Source organism: Mustelus asterias, chromosome 2 (assembly GCF_964213995.1).
Source record: "Mustelus asterias chromosome 2, sMusAst1.hap1.1, whole genome shotgun sequence".
NCBI lineage: Eukaryota > Metazoa > Chordata > Chondrichthyes > Carcharhiniformes > Triakidae > Mustelus > Mustelus asterias.
The window spans coordinates 68,578,180-68,597,327 of NC_135802.1; positions in this window are offsets into that span (position 1 = coordinate 68,578,180).

Genomic DNA, 19,148 nt, shown 5'->3' on the forward strand with positions numbered 1-19,148 from the left:
GAACACACAAAATCTTACATTTGAGCTAACTTATAAGATTGTTCTTTCCATGGAGATGGCTTAAAGAATGCTCAGGAATTTTGTCCAATGCAAGTGACCAGTACAGCTTCTCTTCACTGTCAAAAGGCTTCTGCCAAGCCCGAAGTGGGGAGACCTAGATAGAAGAGTGCTGGTGATAGTGGTTTAGTGACTTGTTATCACTGTAATGACAGCCACACAACACAGCCATGTCAGTACAGAAGCACCAAATTCACTGACGTACCTCGAGCTGAGAGCACAATTCAGTTGAAAATTTACTTTAATGAGGTGTTTGAAACTTGCAGACAAATGGAATGCAATGTCCCATATGAGGACAAGACTCTCACATAACCCAATGTTGTGGCGAGATATGTCTACAAACCATTGTTAATGTAAAGATTAGCTATACACAAACTGAAGTTAGACCAGAAACATGTTTTCCAAGAAGCTCGATCATTCGTTGAATAGTTTCAGTGACATTTTCATGACAGTTATGAAGGCTTCATTGGTGTGAAAGTGCATATACAAATCAGCCTTGATATAAAACCCCCATATTGCAAAACTAGGCCCATTCCTTAGACTCTTAGGTTGAAGAAGTAAGAAGTAGCTGTAAGAAGTAGAATCATAGAATCATAGAATCATAGAAACCCTACAGTGCAGAAGGAGGCCATTCAGCCCATCGAGTCTGCACCGACCACAATCCCACCCAGGCCCTACCCCCACATATTTTACCCGCTAATCCCTCTAACCTACACATCCCAGGACTCTAAGGGGCAATTTTTTAACCTGGCCAATCAACCTAACCCGCACATCTTTGGACTGTGGGAGGAAACCAGAGCACCCGGAGGAAACCCACGCAGACACGAGGAGAATGTGCAAACTCCACACAGACAGTGACCCGAGCCGGGAATCGAACCCGGGACCCTGGAGCTGTGAAGCAGCAGTGCTAACCACTGTGCTACCGTGCCGCCCTAACCACTGTGCTACCGTGCCGCCCTTGTAGTTGATGTTCTGTCAGATACAGTGTCCAGCATAGGAGGTGCAGCAAAATACCAGGAGCTTCTGTCACACTCCACCAGACTTGCAGCATAATGATGGCAGAATTACTAATAATTTGTGCCACATTGCTTTCAATTAGCTGAATCAGATGAAGGCTGACCTTGTGAATGTTGATTTCTCTTCTTCAGCTAGACTGTCTAAGCCTAGGCCTAGCTATCTTTTACCACCTACCTTACCATCTGATCCTGAAAATGTCCTCTTACATCTCCTCTCCACATAGAATTTGGCAGTGTAAACCCTGACACCCATTCTAGTTTTCTTCATTCTGTGAATATATGAATATTTCTAGATGATTTTGTGATTTGCAACACTTTGACTTTGTAACAATGAATGTGGTTTTGAAGAGGGAGAGGTGTGTGTTTCTTAGTCCTTCCAAGTGTGTGGTCAAAGGACGGAGGCAGTGGCCTTGTCATTGGATTAGTAATCCAGAGATCCAAGATAATTCTCTGGACATCCAGGTTCGAATCCCACCACGGCAGATGATGAAATTTGAATGAAATAAAAAAGTACAATTTGGGACTAAAAGTCTAATGATGGCCATGAAACCATTGCTGATCATCGTAAAAATACATCTGGTTCACCAATGAACTTCAGGGAAGGAAATCTGCTGTCCTTATGCAGTCTGGCCGATATGTAACTCCAGCAATGCGGTTGACTTTAAAATGCCCTCTGAAATGACCTAGCAAGCCACTCAGTTGTATCAAGCTGCTACAAAGTCAATAAAAAGTAATGAAACCAGACGGACCGCCCAGCATCGATCTAGACATAGGAAATAACAAAGGCAAACTCAGCCCTGTCGACTCTGCAACATCCTCCTCACGAATATCTGAGGGCTTGTGCTAAAATTGGGAGAGCTATCTCATAAACTAGACAAGCAACAGCCTGACATAGACATATTCATGGAATCGTAACTTACAGATAATATCCCGGTCACCACCATCACCATTCCTGGGTATGTCCTGTCTCACCAGCAGGACAGATCCAGCAGAGGCGCTGGCACAGTAGTACACAGTCAGGAGGGAGCTGCCTTGGGAGTCCTCAACATGGACTTCTGACCCTATGAAGTCTCATGGCATCAGTCAAACACGGGCAAGGAAACCTCCTGCTGATTACTACATTCTGCACCCCTCCAAACCCTCTCCACCCCCCCCCCCCCACCCTCCTTGCCCCACTCCATATTGAACACCACTTTGAGGGTGTAAGGATACAGAATGTACTCTGGGTGGGGGACTTCACTGTCCATCACCAAAAGTGTCTCAGAGAACCACCACAAACTGAGATGGCCAGGTCCTAAAGAACATAATTGCTAGACTGGGTCTGGTGAGGGAATCAATAAGAGGGAAAAAACATGCGTGACCTCATCCTCACTAACCTGCCTGTTGCAGATGTATCTGTCCATGACAGCATCAGTTGGAGTGACCACTGCACAAACTTGGTGGAAATGAAGTCCTGTCTTCAATTTGAGAATGCCCTCCTTTGTGTTATGTGGTACGACCACTGTGCTAAATGAGATGGATTTTGAGCAGATCAAGCAACTCAAGACCAGGCAATCATGTGGCACAGTGAGCCATCAGCAACAACAGAATTGTACTCAACCATAATCCGTCATCTCATGGTCTGGCATATCCCCCACTCTACCATTATCACAAAGCCACGGAAGCTAGAATCTGAAATAAAAACAGAAAATAAGAAGGGATGCCTGTGAGGTGGGCCTGCGCCACAGAAGTGAGGATCCACAGAACATTCACCCATATGACTTGTCTCTTGTGAGGTCTAAGCTGTCCAGACACTTGTCCCTCCCTTGCACTGAACCATGTGTCTTGTCTTGCAGGAGCAACACCTTATGAGGTTGAAACAACAACAGAAAATGCTGGAAAATGTCAGCAGGTCTGACAGCATCTATGGGGAAAGAGAAAGATAATATTTTGAGTCTAGATGATCCTTCGCAGAGCTACGAGTCATCTAGACTCAAAACATTGGCTCTATTCTCTCTCCACAGATGCTGTCAGGCCTGCTGAGATTTTCCAGCATTTTCTGTTTTTGTTTAAGCCAGGGATAAAACCTGATTCAATGAAGAGTGCAGGGGGGCAAGCCAGGGACAGCACCAGGCATACCTAAAATAAGGTGTCCACCTGATGAAGCTACAAAACAGGGCATGCCAAACAGCATAAGCAGCAAGAGATGGACAGATCTAAGCAATAGCACAACCAACAGATCAGCTTTCCCATTGACTACACCCCATACCGCTGGGAAACCCACAGTTGGACCAGAAGATCCCACCAGCTGGAAAATTCCAGCTCAGATCTAAGCTCTACAGCCCTGCCACATCCAGTTATGAACGGTAGTCGACAAGTAAATAATTCACTGGAGGAGGAGGCACCACAAATATCCCCATCCTCAATGATGGGGCAGCTCAGCACATACGTGCAAAAGACAAGGCTGAAGCATTTCCAACAATCTTCTGCCAGAAGTGCCGAGTGAACGATCGGACTGGTCAGCAATCGGGGGCTGGCAGTGTGGGGCCACTGCACATGCACCGATCTCCACTCTGACAGATTGGCACATGCGCAGTGGCCTGCTCAGTGTTATGCTGCCAGCGTCTCCAGTGGGAATAGGCCCCACAACCCCCCCCCCCCCCCCCCCCCCACCCCCACCCCCAACCTCCCAGTTTTCAGTGCTCAGTGACAGATTCATTCTGAAAATCAGGCTAAAAAAATCGGCGAGAGTTAGTCCAGTTTTCACGCAAATTCGGCACTTTGAATTTTTTGGGAGAATCACCCCTAACATATATTGTTGCTGTTATAGTTACTTAACAGCAATAACTGTTGCTGCTCTCAAACACATATGTTCTTCTGTGGTACATAATAGACAAAAACATCAAAAATAAATATTCTCTTAAAATTTAATTCGGATGAAATTGAATACAGCAGAACATCTCTCAAATTGCAAATATTCTTTAAATAAACCAAAATATGATAATCTTATGACATGTATTTGCTCAGATTAGTGTTGACTTTCCCCTCAGTTTCAAAGGACAAATATGCTTAATATAAGAGAATACTGCCTCCTTAAAAATAGTTTCACAGTTGGTATATTTTCTCTCTTTTGTACTGGGACCTTTAAAAAAAAACTTCCAGAGGTCTGAATAAGTCATTTAAATCCATTGCTGAAAAGATCAAATTCCAAGGATACACATCTGAAGTGTATTAACAGTTCATTCCACAGCTTCCTGAGGGAACAGATGTTTAATTTGGGTGCTTAATCCACATTTTCAACCATTAGGACCTTGGGCTCTATGGAATTGGTAACTGGATTAGTAAAACGTGCAGCTTTCTAAGCATAACAAATGGATCCCAGGAGCTGAAAAGCAGGCCCTCAGGCATCCGCTAATACTTTTCAAACAATTAGACCCTGACAGGTTAAACCAAGGTAGCACATAAATGGGCAAATTGTACTGGATGATTTTGAAGTATCAGCCTTCATTTTATCTCTGAGAAAATAACTCCCAAACCCTTTTGTTTTCAGAATGTTAGGGCATCTGTTTGATTCGAGCCACTGGGTTTGTTTGGAATTTTGGCAGGACCTTCAGAACTGAAACTAGAATTAAATTGTTTAGTGTTTCTCACAGCAAAAGGAGAGGAAGCAGGATTTCATTGGAATATAAATGGTATTGAATCATTAATAGAGATCTACAACGTCATTGTTAAGACACCAGGTATTCAAAGTTGATTGTTTTCAATGTGATCATCAGAAATATAACGCCCCTTCACTGGGTGCCAAACTTGAGACGTGAACACGCAACATTGGCAAGGGGGGACAAGAGGGGGAAAATCATTTTATTTTATATCGTTGACATTCCAAACCTTGAAAAATACAAAATCTCACCTACAGGTTCTTCATATTAACATCCTAAATATTGTTTCACAAATTGTTTCAGGAAGAATTTCCACGGGGTTCCCCCAATCTGCACAATCATTTCAGTAAATGGTTGATGGAAACTGTGGAGAAATTAGGTAAAATCTTCTCTGGAGATATTTATGTTTTTTCGCTCCATGGTCACACCAATGTAGATCAGGAGACCACTGTCATCCAACCCCACCCTGCGCCTCCCAAAAAGCTTTGAGCCACACACCTTACATATGCTGGCTCTGAGCTGTTGAATAGCATTGTCATCCTCTTATCATGATACAATTCCTTGAGCTGATTTGTTTTATAAGACATAAGGCACCAACCACTCATAAGGGATTGGATAAATATGTCATGGGTTCATTTATTATGACTAAGCACATGAGGTGGAGATGCCAGCGTTGGACTGGGGTAAACACAGTAAGGGGTCTAACAACACCAGGTTAAAGTCCAACAGGTTTATTTGGTAGCAAACGCCACTAGCTTTCGGAGCGCTGCTCCTTCATGAGAACAGTCTTACATAGTTGTATAGGGCAGAGGTATTGAGCGCTGTGTGTGTGCTGTGTTCAAAGCAAAAGTGAAATGATGTTGGATCACATGACATAATTCCCTTCTAGTTCTTCATTCTTCATCATTCTTTAAATGTGCAGAACGGCTGGTTTAATCACATTTGGGTTTTTGCGACGGATTCACCAATCTACTTGTAGTGTTATTAATCCATGCCATCAATTGGTAATCGTTGTTCATGAAAAACTTCCATTCAGAGGCACACGTGGTTTTTGGGTTTCATAATGACATCATAATTGTCGGCACCCTGCAAATTGCCCAAAGTGCCTTAGCCCACTGCCATCTTACAAATGCACAGAGTACTTTGCCAGTGTGAGATTTTCCCTCTTCCACAACATCCATTTGTATTCCACCCTTAAACAGGATTAAATTAACAATGTCAACAACGATTTAGTTCTGAGCAATTTATATGTTAGACTTGCATCCAGCTGAAACAGTGCTGAGACTAGAACATTCATTTCACATAGGAATGTATAGCCAACAGAGAGTTCCCATTGATACTGGATTTACAACATGCTCCTCCACTTCTATCATATTTCAAATAAACCTGATCATCCAGCAACAAGATTAAAAAACAGTTGTCAGTCATCTGATATAAATAGTTGAGAAGTGTAGCTTGCATGGCTCCTTGGCACTGAATGGGAGATGGCTTTCACCTACATGTTATTTGCCTCAATAGAACCTTTTATTTTGGTGAGGGCAAAGAGCTTGGGTATATATTTACACTGGCAGGACTTTAAATGGAAGAACAGTATTCGTAAACCTCACAGGAGCGGAGCCAGAATTCTTAAATAGGGAACTGTAATTTAGCCTCTGTCAGGTTCCATACAGCCAGTCACAGAATGAGTTCTAAAAATAAATGAATAATTTGTTTGGGCTCATTGTGTCAACAAGTAATTATTATTTTTATTTTCTCCCCTGCCAGTGTAATTGAAAAGATTCAGACTAAGGGCCTATTGTCAACAAAATCCTTCGCAGAAGTTCTATGTCCAACTTGTTCTTAAAAAGTTTGCTGCGGTTCATGATACTCGGAAATCCAACATTTCAGACATGGAACCAAAAATTATGAATAGCATGGAGGGTTTAAGGAATGCACACCTATTAGCTTTTATTTGAAGAATCTGCTGTTTTCATTTGGCAAATCCAATGCCATTTGGATTGCCTTGTCTTGTTGTCCACATCTCTCGGTTACAACATCACCCTGTTTGATGTGTGTTGAAAAGATCGCTCATTCCATAACAGGAACCCAAATGACAATCTAACTTTTTTTTAAACTTTGATTCCACGCATGCTTTTCTTGCCTCATCTGACAAGTCACCTCTTGTAATCCACAGAGCATTTAAAGAACACAGAAGAGTACAGCACAGGAACAGGCCCTTCGGCCCATGACCTTGTGCCAAACATGACACCAAATTAAACTCACCCCTTCTGCCTGCCCTTGGTATAGAACATAGAACAAATGATATTCCTTCCTATTCAGAGACATATTTGATAGATACTTGATCAAACTGGGGGTCGGTTTAGTTCAGATGGCTGGACAGTTTGTTTGAAAATGGCCCGGATCTGTCAGACTCTCCGTTTGCTGGCCAGCTCGATAACTGGCCAGCCCGGGGCCCCCACAGTGCTGCCCCTCAATCCCCCCCATGGTCTGATCGCAGCCCTACAACAATTCCCAGGCCAGCCTTGACCGCCCCCCCCCCTCCCCCGCCCCGGAGAGTCCTGATGTACAGGCCACCACCCCCAGCAGTGGCGATCCCCCATCCCCCTCACCCTGGCAGATCCGCACCCCCCTCCTGTTGATCCCCCCCGGGGTCAGACGCCCCCCCCAGAGTCAGGCCTCCCCCGGCAGACCACCCCCCTCCACAGCCCACCCCAATCGCTGCCCTCCCTCCAGCCCAGACCGATCCTGTCTGCAGAGTAGCAGCAGGACCCCCCACCCCTACCGATAGCCCCTATGCCCCCCCCCCTTGGCACTGCTCGATGCCCGGTGGGCAGCGCCAAGGTGCCCCCTAGGCATGGGCACTTTGTCCCTTGAGCAGTGCCAGGGTGCCCATGCCCAGGGAGCACCACCCCCCGCTGCCTGACCCCCTCGGGGGCCCCGATTGCCTCGCCTTCATTCCAGCGGGGTTTCCCGCTAGTTCCCCGAACGTGGGGAGCTAGTCTAAACCCCGCCGGAATGAAGTACTCCTGGAGGGGTGGGAGATTCAATCAGGACCAGAAGGTTCCCGATAATTAGATTGAAAACATATTTAATATACATTTAAAACATTCAAATGACTTACCTGCCTTCCCGTCAGTTTCCAGCGTGGTCTGACCGGCGACTGTTCACCAGTTCTGGGAGATGCGCATGAGTTCCCGGCGCATGTGCAAATCCCGGAACAAGGCCGATGACGCACATCTCCCACCCCGACCCGCCAGAAAAGTTGCAGGTTGTGATGGGAGGAGCGCGGCCAATATTTCCTGCTTTAAGAAGCACTCCACGCATCTATAGTTCCCATCTTATTTATTTTTTTGTCATTATATCATTCTTTGTTCTCAGGATGTTGGCAACAGTGACAATTGCTTTCTTTTTATTTCCATTTTCAGTTGTCCTGAGAATAAATGTAATCCTTGTCCTAATTGTACTTCTCTCTAATATTTTGGTTGCCTCTCCAATTGGGGTTTAACATTCACTCTTTTTTTTAAATGTTTCCCTCTAAATAATTTCACAATGCGCTCATTACAGGCACCCTGGGCCCTATTTTACCATTGCGTCTCTTTCTCTGGTTGCGGGGGAGGGGAGTGAGGCCAGATCATTCTCTAGGGGCGGGTGGGGAGTGAGGCCGATCGTTGTCTGGTTGTGGGGGAGGCGAGGGCCGATCGTTGTCTGGTGGTGGGGGGGGAGGGCCGTTCGTTGTCTGGTGGGGACGGGGGGAGGGAGGCAGGCCAGATCATTCTCTGGTGAGGGGGTGGGGAGGGAGGAGGAGGCGGGTCAGATGTTCCTCTGTGGCGGGGGGGCGGGGGGGAGTGAGGCCAGATCATTCTCTTGGGGGGGGGAGTGAGGCCTGATCATTCTCTGCAGTGGGGCGGGGGGGGGGACGGGGGGCAGTGAGGCCAGATCATTCTCTGGGGGTGGGGGGGAGTGAGGCCAGATCGTTCTCTTGCAGGGGGGGGAGTGAGGCCAGATCATTCGCTGGGGGGGTAGGGAGGAGGGAGGTGGGTAAGATGTATCTCTCGTAGGGGGGAGGCCCGAACGTGCACTGGTGTGGGGACAGGCAGATGGATCTCTGGTGGGGGGGGTCCACTGCCACTCTGCGGGCGATCGGTGGAGGTGAAGGGGGCAGGGGGTTGCGGTCGGTCTGGGTAGCAGGGGGATGGGTGGAGAAGGGGGACAGTGATATCTGTGGGGGCCACGCTCCTGCTTTTCGCCCCCGGGCCGCTTTCTCCACTTTCTGCGGCTCGGGAGCAATCTGATACAGGCACACTTTTTCAAATTTTTTCTAACTGCGCATGCACAGTTCAGAGCTCCGATCATTTCGGATGCACTAAGCCCCGCCCACAGCGCGATTCAGACTCGCAGTTTTTTTTTTCAGGCTAAGTGCTAATGGGAGCGCCTGAAAGCAGATTTCCAACTCGGATTTGAATTGCGCCCAGATTCAGCACTGAGAATGAAAATGGTAAAATCAGGCCCCCTATGTCATATATACTGGTGTGAAATTGGATCTTGTGTAAAAATCGATCCAATGACTTTTGGCCCCAAAAAATATTTTTGCATATACCTTGTGTAAAAGTCAACCCTATCTTTCCAGGGATCAAACTGCACTGTTATTAGTAATTACTTACCAGAACTTTGGTTTAAACGTTTATTTATTAGTGTCACATGTAGGCTTATGCAATGAAGTTACTGTGAAAATCCCCCAGTTGCCACACTCCAGCACCTGTTCGGGTACACTGAGGGAGAATTTAGCATGGCCAATGCACCTAACCAGCACGACTTTCAGACTGTGGGAGGAAACCAGAGCACCCGGAGGAAACCCACACAGACACAGGGAAATTGTGCAGACTCCGCACAGACAGTGACCCAAGCTGGGACTCAAACCCAGGTCCCTGACGCTGTGAGGCAGCAGTGCTAACCACTGTGCCACTGTGCCGCCCCTTTAGATTTCCCTTCCACCAATTATAATGGCAATCTCCCGCCCAACCAATATGTTGTACCACATAATTTATCATGATGCATTTGAGAAAGAACAACAAGAATGCAGCTTAATGTAAACTGGAGATAAAAGGGGAAGGGTAACATAGACAAAGAAACATAGGAGATAGGAGCAGGAGGAAGCCATTGGCCCTTCGAGCCTGCTCCGCCATTCATTACGATCATGGCTGATCATCCAACTCAATAGCCTAATCCTGCTTTCTCGCCATAACCTTTGATCCCATTAGCCCCAAGTGCTATATCTAGCCATCTCTTGAGTACATTAAATGTTTTGGCATCAACTACTTCCTGTGGTAATGAATTCCACAGGCTCACCACTCTTTGGGTGAAGAAATGTCTCCTCACCTCCGCCCTAAATGGTCTACCCTGAATCCTCAGACTGTGACCCCTGGTTCTGGACTCCCCCACCATCAGGAACATCCTCCCTGCATCTACCCTGTCTAGTCCTGTTAGAATTTTATAAGTCTCTATGAGGTCCCCCCTCATTCATCTGAACTCCAGCGAAAACAATCCCAACCTAATCAACCTCTCCTCATACATCAGTCCCGCCATCCCCGGAATCAGCCTGGTAAACCTTCGCTGCACTCCCTCAAGAGCAAGAACATCCTTCCTCAGAAAAGGAGACCAAAATTGCTCTAGATGTGGCCTCACCAATCCCTGCTCCTGTACTCGAAACCTCTCGCAATGAAGGGCAACATACCATTTGCCTTCTCTGCCACCTACTGCACCTGAATGCTTACCTTCAGTGACTGGTGCACAAGGACACCTAGGTCCCACTGCACACTCCCCTCTCCCAATTTACAGCCATTCAAGTAGTAATCTGCCTTCTTGTTTTTGCTTCCGAAGTGAATAATCTCATATTTATCCAAATTATACTGCATCTGCCATTGATTTGCTCACTCACCCAACCTGTCCAGATCATTCTGAAGAATCTCTGCATCCTCGTCACAGTTCACCCTCCCACCCAACTTGGTATCATCTGCAAACCTTGCAGTTACATTTTGCTCCCTCATCCAAATCATTAATATATATTGTGAATAGTTGGGGTCCCAGCACCGATCCCTGTGGTACCCCACTAATTACTGCCTGCCAATTTGAAAAGCACCCATTAATTCCTACTCTTTGTTTCCTCTCTGCCAAACAGTTTTCTATCCATTTCAATACACTTCACCCAATCCCATGCACTTTAATCTTGCACGATAATCTCTTATGCGGAACTTTGTCAAACACTTTCTGAAAGTCCAAATATACCACATCGACAGGCTCCCCCTTGTCAACTCTACTAATTACATCTTCAAAGAATTCCAACAGATTTGTCAAGCATGATTTCCCCTTCAGAAATCCATGCTGACTCTGTCTGATCCTGCCACTGCTTTCTAAATGCTCCACTATAAAGTCTTTGATAATGGATTTGAGAATTTTCCCCACTACTGATGTTAAGCTTACTGGTCTATAATTCCCTGTTTTCTCTCTACCTTCCTTTTTGAATGGAGTGACATTAGCTACCCTTGAATCTGCAGGGACTGTTCCAGAGTCTATAGAATCCTGGAAGATGACCACCAATACATCCACTATTTCTAGAGCCACTTCCTTAAGTACTCTGGGATGTAAATTATCAGGCCCTGGGGATTTATCCACCTTCAATCCGATCAATTTTCTCAGCACCATTTCTCTACCAATATTGATCTTCCTCATTTCTTCCCTCTCACTAAATCTTACATTCTCCAACATTTCTGACATTTAACTTGTGTCCTGTTTTGTGAAGACAGTTTCTCAGCCATTTCTTTGTCCCCTATGATAGATTCCCCTATTTCTGTCTGTAGGGGACCTACATTTGTCTTCACCAATCTCTTTCTCTTCATGTATTGATAGAAACTCTTAGTGTCAGTCTTTATGTTCCCTGCAAGCTTACTTTCGTACTATATTTTCCCCTTCTTAATCAATCCCTTGGTCCTTCTTTGTGGAATTCTAAACTGCTCCCAATCCTCAGACCTATTATTTTTCTTGGCCAATCTGTATGCTTCTTCCTTGGATGGGATACTCTCTTTAATTTTCCTTTGTAAGCCATGGATTGGCCCTCTTATCCATTTTGCTTTTGTGCCAGACAGGAATAAATAGTTGCTGCAATTCCCCCATGCGTTTCTTGAATGTTTGCCATTGCCTATCCACTGTCATCTCTTTAAGCAACTCTCCCCAGTCTATCAAGGCCAACTCACGCTCATATCCTTACCGTTTCCTTTATTAAGATTCAGCATAGTTGTCTCCGAATCAACTATTTCACTCTCCATCTTGATAAAAAATTCTATCACGTTAAGGTCGCTCATCCCCAAAAAGTCTCATACAGCTAGATTGTCAATGATTCCCTTCTCATTACACAGTACCTAGTCTAAGATGGCCTGCTCTCTTGTTGGTCCGTCCACATATTGGTCAAGAAAACCATCAAGTATACACACCAGAGTAGGCTAGCGAGCATGGCTAAAGTTCAATTATAACCCACAGAGACATTTAACTCTATGCCCTCAGGGAAGCACAGAAAGATGGTATTTCAGAATTCATGGCCAATACCTGGTGGTGCACAAGATTCATGAAAAAGTGCAACTTAGTACTCCAACAGAAAACAAAACTTTCACAACATCTGCCACCTGAACCTGCTGATAAAATCAGCAAATTCCAATGTTTCATTATCCAACGTGCTTTTATCAGATCATGGCATGGGTATAAGAGGAAGGAAGTAATGTTGGAGTTGTACAGAGTGTTGGTTAGGCCACAGTTGGGGTACTGTGTGCAGTTCTGGTCACCTCACTATAGGAAGGATGTGATTGCACTAGAGGAGAAAATTCACCTGGATGTTGCCTGGGATGGAGCATTTGAGCTATAAGGAGAGGCTGGATAAGCATGGATTGTTTTCCTTAGAGCAGAGAAGGCTGAGCGAGGACATGATAGAATGTATAAGATTGAGGGGTATGGACAAGGTGAGTAGGGAGCAGCTGTTCCTTTGGTTGAGGGTTCAATCATGAGGAACATAGTTTTAGGGTAAGGGACAGGAGATTCAGAAGGAATTTGAGATAAAAAATTTCACTCAGAGAGTGGTGGGAATCTGGAATGCACTGTCTGGGACGGTAGTGGAGGTCAGAAACCTTACAACCTTCAAATAATATTTAGATGAGCACTTGAAATATCATAACTTTCAAGGATATGGGATAAGTGCAGGAAAATGGGATGAGCACGCCTTTAGTGGTAGTTACTGTCTGTGCAGACACGATGGGCCAAAGGGCCTTTTCTGCACTATATGACTCGGTGGGCCTGATTTTACCATCAAGTTGCGCCCATTTTTGGGCATGCATTTAAATTGACTTAATGGGCTGCACTCCCAACCTTACCGGCACTTCTCCCTTTACCACCGTGTTCGCCTATCCAGAATCGGCGCAAAACAGACATGCTCCACAAAAGTCTGATTCAGGCGCTCCAGTTAGTGAGGAGGTAAGTGCCAAGTGTCTGACGTCTCTCTGCTTGAGATCGGTTGTGGGGGGATGGGGTGTCCGCTGCTACTCTGCCTGTGATCAGTGAGTGCGAAGGGGGGTCCGCTGCCACCCTGCCTGTGATCAGTGAGGGGGAAGGGGGGTTCGCTGCCACTCTGCCTGAGATCAGTGAGGGGGAAGGGGGGTCCACTGCCACTCTGCCTGAGATCAGTGAGGAGGATGGGGGGAGGGGCCCACGATCAGTCTGGGTAACGGAGGGGGTGGAGGGATAAGGGGGTCAGTAATGTTGTGGGGGTGGGGCAATGTCAGTGGGTGCCAGGGGGAGGCATTATCTAGCCTGGGAGCGATGTGGCAGGGGAACAGTATTCTATCATGTTTTTTTCTGCACATGCGCATTTGGAAGCGTCGATCGGAACTGCAGGATTTCGGGCGGGTTAAGCCCTTCCCACCGGCTTCTGCGGTACGATTCAGAATCGCTGATATTTTTGCAGGCAGAGTTCGTATGGGGGCACCTGAGAACAGGTTTAAAAGTCGGATCTGAAACACTCCCAGTTTCAAGTCTGCCCAGCACTTAGAATCAAAATGGTAAAATAGGACCCGGTGGGTGGGAGTTTCTGACTGTGCTTACCCCAAAACTGAAAAATCTCGCCTAAGATCAACGGACCTTTGCATCGTGTTCTCCACCCCCCTTCGTCCGCTTCGGTTCCTGTGGTGGGTGGATTGGGAAAATTCCCCCCATGACGCTATAATATCAAGAGAAGAATGTGTATCCATTGACCTGCATTGGAAATATGGATGAAGCACTGGTGAAACTTCAACATGCCAATAAACAAGATCATTACCAAGATTGATGACTAAAGAAAACGAAAAGGTGCGATTCATAGTGGTTCCATCAAGGCGGATGGTGCAAAATTGAAGATGATGGTGATATTCAAGCACAAAGCTCTCCCCAAAAAAGAAATTTCAGAAAGATGTTGTCACCCATACTCATAAGAAAGGCTGAATGGATGAAGGCAATTGCAAATATTGATCAAAGCAGTGTAGAATTTGAGATCTGGAGGACTAAGAAAAACATTTGCTCATCTGGGACATTTTCAAATCCCACCTTGTTAATGAAGAAGTCTGGGTGATGTGAGACTAAGCAACACCAGCTTGGCAGTCATTCCCAGTGATCTTACAAGTGTTGTTCATCCCTTGGATGCGTGTATACATCAACCTCTCAAGGACAGTATCTGAAAGATATAGAACAATTTGATGATGGAAGGTGAAGCAGCATTCGTGAACAACAGTGTGCCAATGGATCATTGACACGTGGAATGAACTTGATCCCAATGTCATCAAAAATTAGAATGTGGAATATCAAATGCGCTCTGTGCTACCAAAGATGATTACATGTGGAACACTGATGCTTTAGTTACTGTGCTATTGATGATAATGATGGACATGACGAAGACGAGGAAGATACATAAGATAATGATATGCAACCAAGCTATCGGGACGAATTGGTCAGGATGATTTTGAAGCATTTCAAAGTACAATATTGTAGTTAATTCATTATGGTACCCATACATTGTGTTGAATAAAATGCATATAGTTTGCAATGTTATCAAATGAATAATGCTGAAGGAATAGCAGTTTCCAAATCCAGCTATTTGAAACCAGAACTGTCTGAAAACTGGACATTTTTTATAAGCTGCTATGCATCAAATGAGCAAAGGAACTTACCAGGACAATTCAGCTAGGTGCTGCACTGACCCAGTGGGACCCCAGACTAGTTGTCGGCTTCTGGTGCCTGTCTCTTTCCGTGTTCCAAGTGACCCTTGACCCCACCCAACCCAAGCCTCATTTACCTTAATATTTAATTTATTTTTCAAATGTTATTTCTTGACTATCATATATCCATTTTGCGAACTTTAATTTAAAAAAGCTTATTCATTTAATTTGATGTGACTGCTATTTATGGAATTAAGGTTCCTTTTCTCTCTGAAAACTGGTGCGGACTCAGTTTGAGATTGCCAGCTTTTAGACACTGTAATATGAATTCTTTAGTGTTGTACATTTTTGCTTTATTCCATCACAATGGTCTTCTTGGACCCAAATCAAGCATGCGTGTCAATCCCTCAAAGCATTACTCTTGTAAAAAAACAAACTGTATGACGTCTGGCCTGAAAAATTGGTCTCAAAAATTTGACATCTCCATGAGTATATACAGCAAATGCAAGTTCCTGTTGATAAGTCTGTGGACTGTTTATTGGCAGCTTGGATGGTGCCAGTTGCATAAATTTCAATCCCATGGTTGCCTTGATAACCAATGTTAGTACCATCCCTGTGGTGGAGCTAAAGTGGAAGGCTGGATTCTAAGAGACAATATGACTCTCTCACTGCCTTACCAGGAATGAAGAGCCTACAAAGGCAGTTCATCACTCCAGCATGCCAAATCATTGAGCATCAGATTTGTGGGTAAAATTGGATATGGACAGCAAACTTCTGATGTAATAAGACCTGCACTATATCATTCCTTGATCCTCTGCCTCATCCTCCAACTAACTAAAAAAGGATCTCAATTGGAACGTCCATTTGAAACCTTATAACCATAGCAATGTATGCAGCACTTATAGATATTGCAGCAATGCCATTAAAAATAATCAGAAAAATAGCACATATAAGAATAACTATGAAATATCCAGGGATAAATTCCATTCTTTCAGAGAGTGCACTTTGAAATGAAAAGATATACTGGCATTGGAGGCAGTCCATAGAATGTTCATTAGGTTGATTCCGGGTATGGAGGGACTTTCTAATGAGGAGAGGTTGAGTAGGTTGGGTCTGTACTCATTGGAGCTTAGAAGAATAAGAGGTGACCTTATTGAGAGATATAGGATTATCAGGGGGCTTGATATGGTAGATGCTGAGAGATTTGTTTCCCCTTGTGGGAGAGTCTAGGTCCAGAGAGCATCATCTCAGAGTAAGGGGTCACCCATTTAAGGCGGAGATGAGGAGGAACTTCTTCTCTCAAAGGGTAGTGGATCTGTGGAATTCTTTCCGCAGAGAGCTGTAGAGGCTGGGTCATTAAGTTCGTTCAATGCTGAAATAGATAGTTTTTAATCAGTAAGGGAACCAAGGGTTATGGGATAAGGGGAGAAAGTGGAGTTGAGGATTATATCAGATCAGTCTTGATCTCCTTGAATAGCGAAACAGACTCGATGGGCTGAATGGCCTACTTCTGTTCCCACATCTCATGGTCTTATGTTGTCAATCCAGACCATTACTTTCCCAAGGCTTATATTATACAGGTGAACCCAAAACACATTGCACATTGATGAGAATCCTGAGAAATAGTGCTCAAAAGCAAAAAATTACAATAATATATAACATTCAATTTGTTTCTTGTCGGCAAAAGCTCTTAAAATCCACCCTAAAATCCAAACAGAAGTTTATGCGTGACCCACAATGGACAGTGTGTAGTATAAGGGTCTGACACAAAAAGGGTTAATGTGGGACTAAGTACAGTACTACCCATACAGTGATGTAACACAGCATATGACGTGGACCCAGGTTTAGATATCAAAGAATTATAAGGAACTTCAGACTGTTTGAACCCTTGAATTCAATGACTTGAAAGAGTTAGATGGGGTAGTGCTAATGTAGCGATGACAATGTAAACATATAATAGTAATGACAATGTAAGACATAGGATAAATTATAATCACCTAAAATACATTGGATAAAGACTTGGGGATGCATGGTATAAGGATCTGGCCCTTATATGGCGCGTTAATGTAGGACTGAGTACAGCACCACCTACACAGTGATGTAAGAGAGCACATGGCCCAGGCCCAGGCTCAGTCAAGTGTCTGACAGAGCCATGTGTGTCAGATAACAAGGAGACATATCCTAGCTTGTACCCTTTATTATACATTTGTAAATAGTTCTGAGAGTCAGTAAAGACTTACAATTAACCTACATATGATTACGAAGACTTATTTTAACTTATCAAACTGTAGCCAACATGCCACAACACAGTGGTCCACCAAGATCAATGTCTGCCTGATTTTCCAACCCCAACACACTCATTTCACTTCTGTAACACTGGCAATGGGAATTGGAAACTGTTCCCCCAATGTGTCCAAAATGCACTCTGAAAACTTTCCTTAATCTTGTAAATGTGCCTTTAACCCTTGTTCCGGGATAATAAAGTCACTGTTGCATTCTGCATGTAACTAACTGGAGGTAACACTTCTGCTTACCTAAGAAATGAGCCACAGCTGTTGCCTGGTTGGTACCATGGCAACAGCGAATAGAATCCACAAATGCACTCACATACTGTTCATCTTATCTCGGTGTGATTTACCCACAAAATGACGAATATTTTAGTTAACAGCAGGATCGAGTGCGATGCTTTCTCAAGGTTAATACTTTATCTATTCTTCAGCCCCAAGTACCAAGGCTGAATCTGCAGCTCTGTGCAGTCAAATAACCACTTTCAAATTAACTGCTTCAATGCTGAAGGATGCTAGGATTTTCTGAACTGTACCTATCATACAACTGCTGAAAGAAATGAAATCCTGTTATTCTCTATTGTGAAAATTTCTCAGGTGGATGACCAGTGCTACAGAATTAAAAAGGTTTGGATTTGAGTAAACTGCCAGGTGTGAATTTTAACTTGCCCCATGATGTGATCAGGGGCAGATCTGTTGCTCATTTTACACACTGGCCCACTTTCATTATTCAAAGTCAGTTTTCTGGCAATATTTTCTTTTAGCTGTAAATGTGAAAATTCACCCCTAAATTACAAGTAATGTCAATTTGAATGGCTAGAAAAGTGGGATTCAATGTTCCCTCACTCAGAGTCCTACTCTGAATTAAAGAAATATATAAATTGCAAAAATTGAGACAGAAGTAGAGCGCAAACATCAATAGGGGAGAAAAAGGAAGATCAGTAAAATATTAAAACATAATGACATCGTAGAATCATAAAATGGTTACAGCACAGGAGGGGGCGATTCAGTCCATCATGCCTGCGCTGACTATGTAGGGGATCGATTCACCGAGTGCCACTCCCCACCTCCTCCCCATAGCCTTGTACAGATAACAATTCAATTCTTCTTGAATGCCTTGATTGAACCTGCCTCCGTCACAAAGTCAAAGAGTGCATTCTATACCTTAACCACTCACCGCATGAAGAAGTTTCTCTTCATGTCTACATTGCTTCTTTTGTCAATTACCTTAAATCTGTGCCCTCTGGTTCTCAATCCTTCCAGCAATGGAAAAACTTTCTCTTTATCCACTCTCTCCGGATCCCTCATGATTTTGAATATCACTATCAAATATCCTCTCAACCTTCTCTTCTCCAAGGAATATGGTCCCAGTTTCTCCAATCTATCGGACCTCTTTAACATCTTCACATCCTTCCTAACATGTGGCACCTGGAACTCAATATTCCAGTTGAGGCCGAACCAGTGTTTTACACAAGTTTAACATAACTTTCTTGCATTTGTACTTGATGCCAGTATTGATGAAGGCTAGCATGCTATGTGCTTTATTAACTACTCTCTTAACTTGTTCTGCCACCTTTAATGATTATGTACATTTACACCCAGGTCCGTCTGCTCCTGCACCTCCTTCAGAATTGTACCCTTTATTTTATATTGTCCCTCCACATTCTTTCTACTAAAGTGAATCACTTCACACTTCTCTGCATTAAATTTCATCCACTGCATGTCCACCAATTCCACCAACCTTACTCTGCCCTTTTGAAGTGTGCACCATTCTACACATTGAGATTTTGACCTTTCTCCTCCATCTTAAAACCCCCTTTATATTTAATCATCCATCCATGTATTTGCTTCAATGCAAACCCCACCCCTCCCTGACATACCAGGCCATCTGTCTTTTGTTACTGAAGTTGTTACTTTTTGTTGCAATTT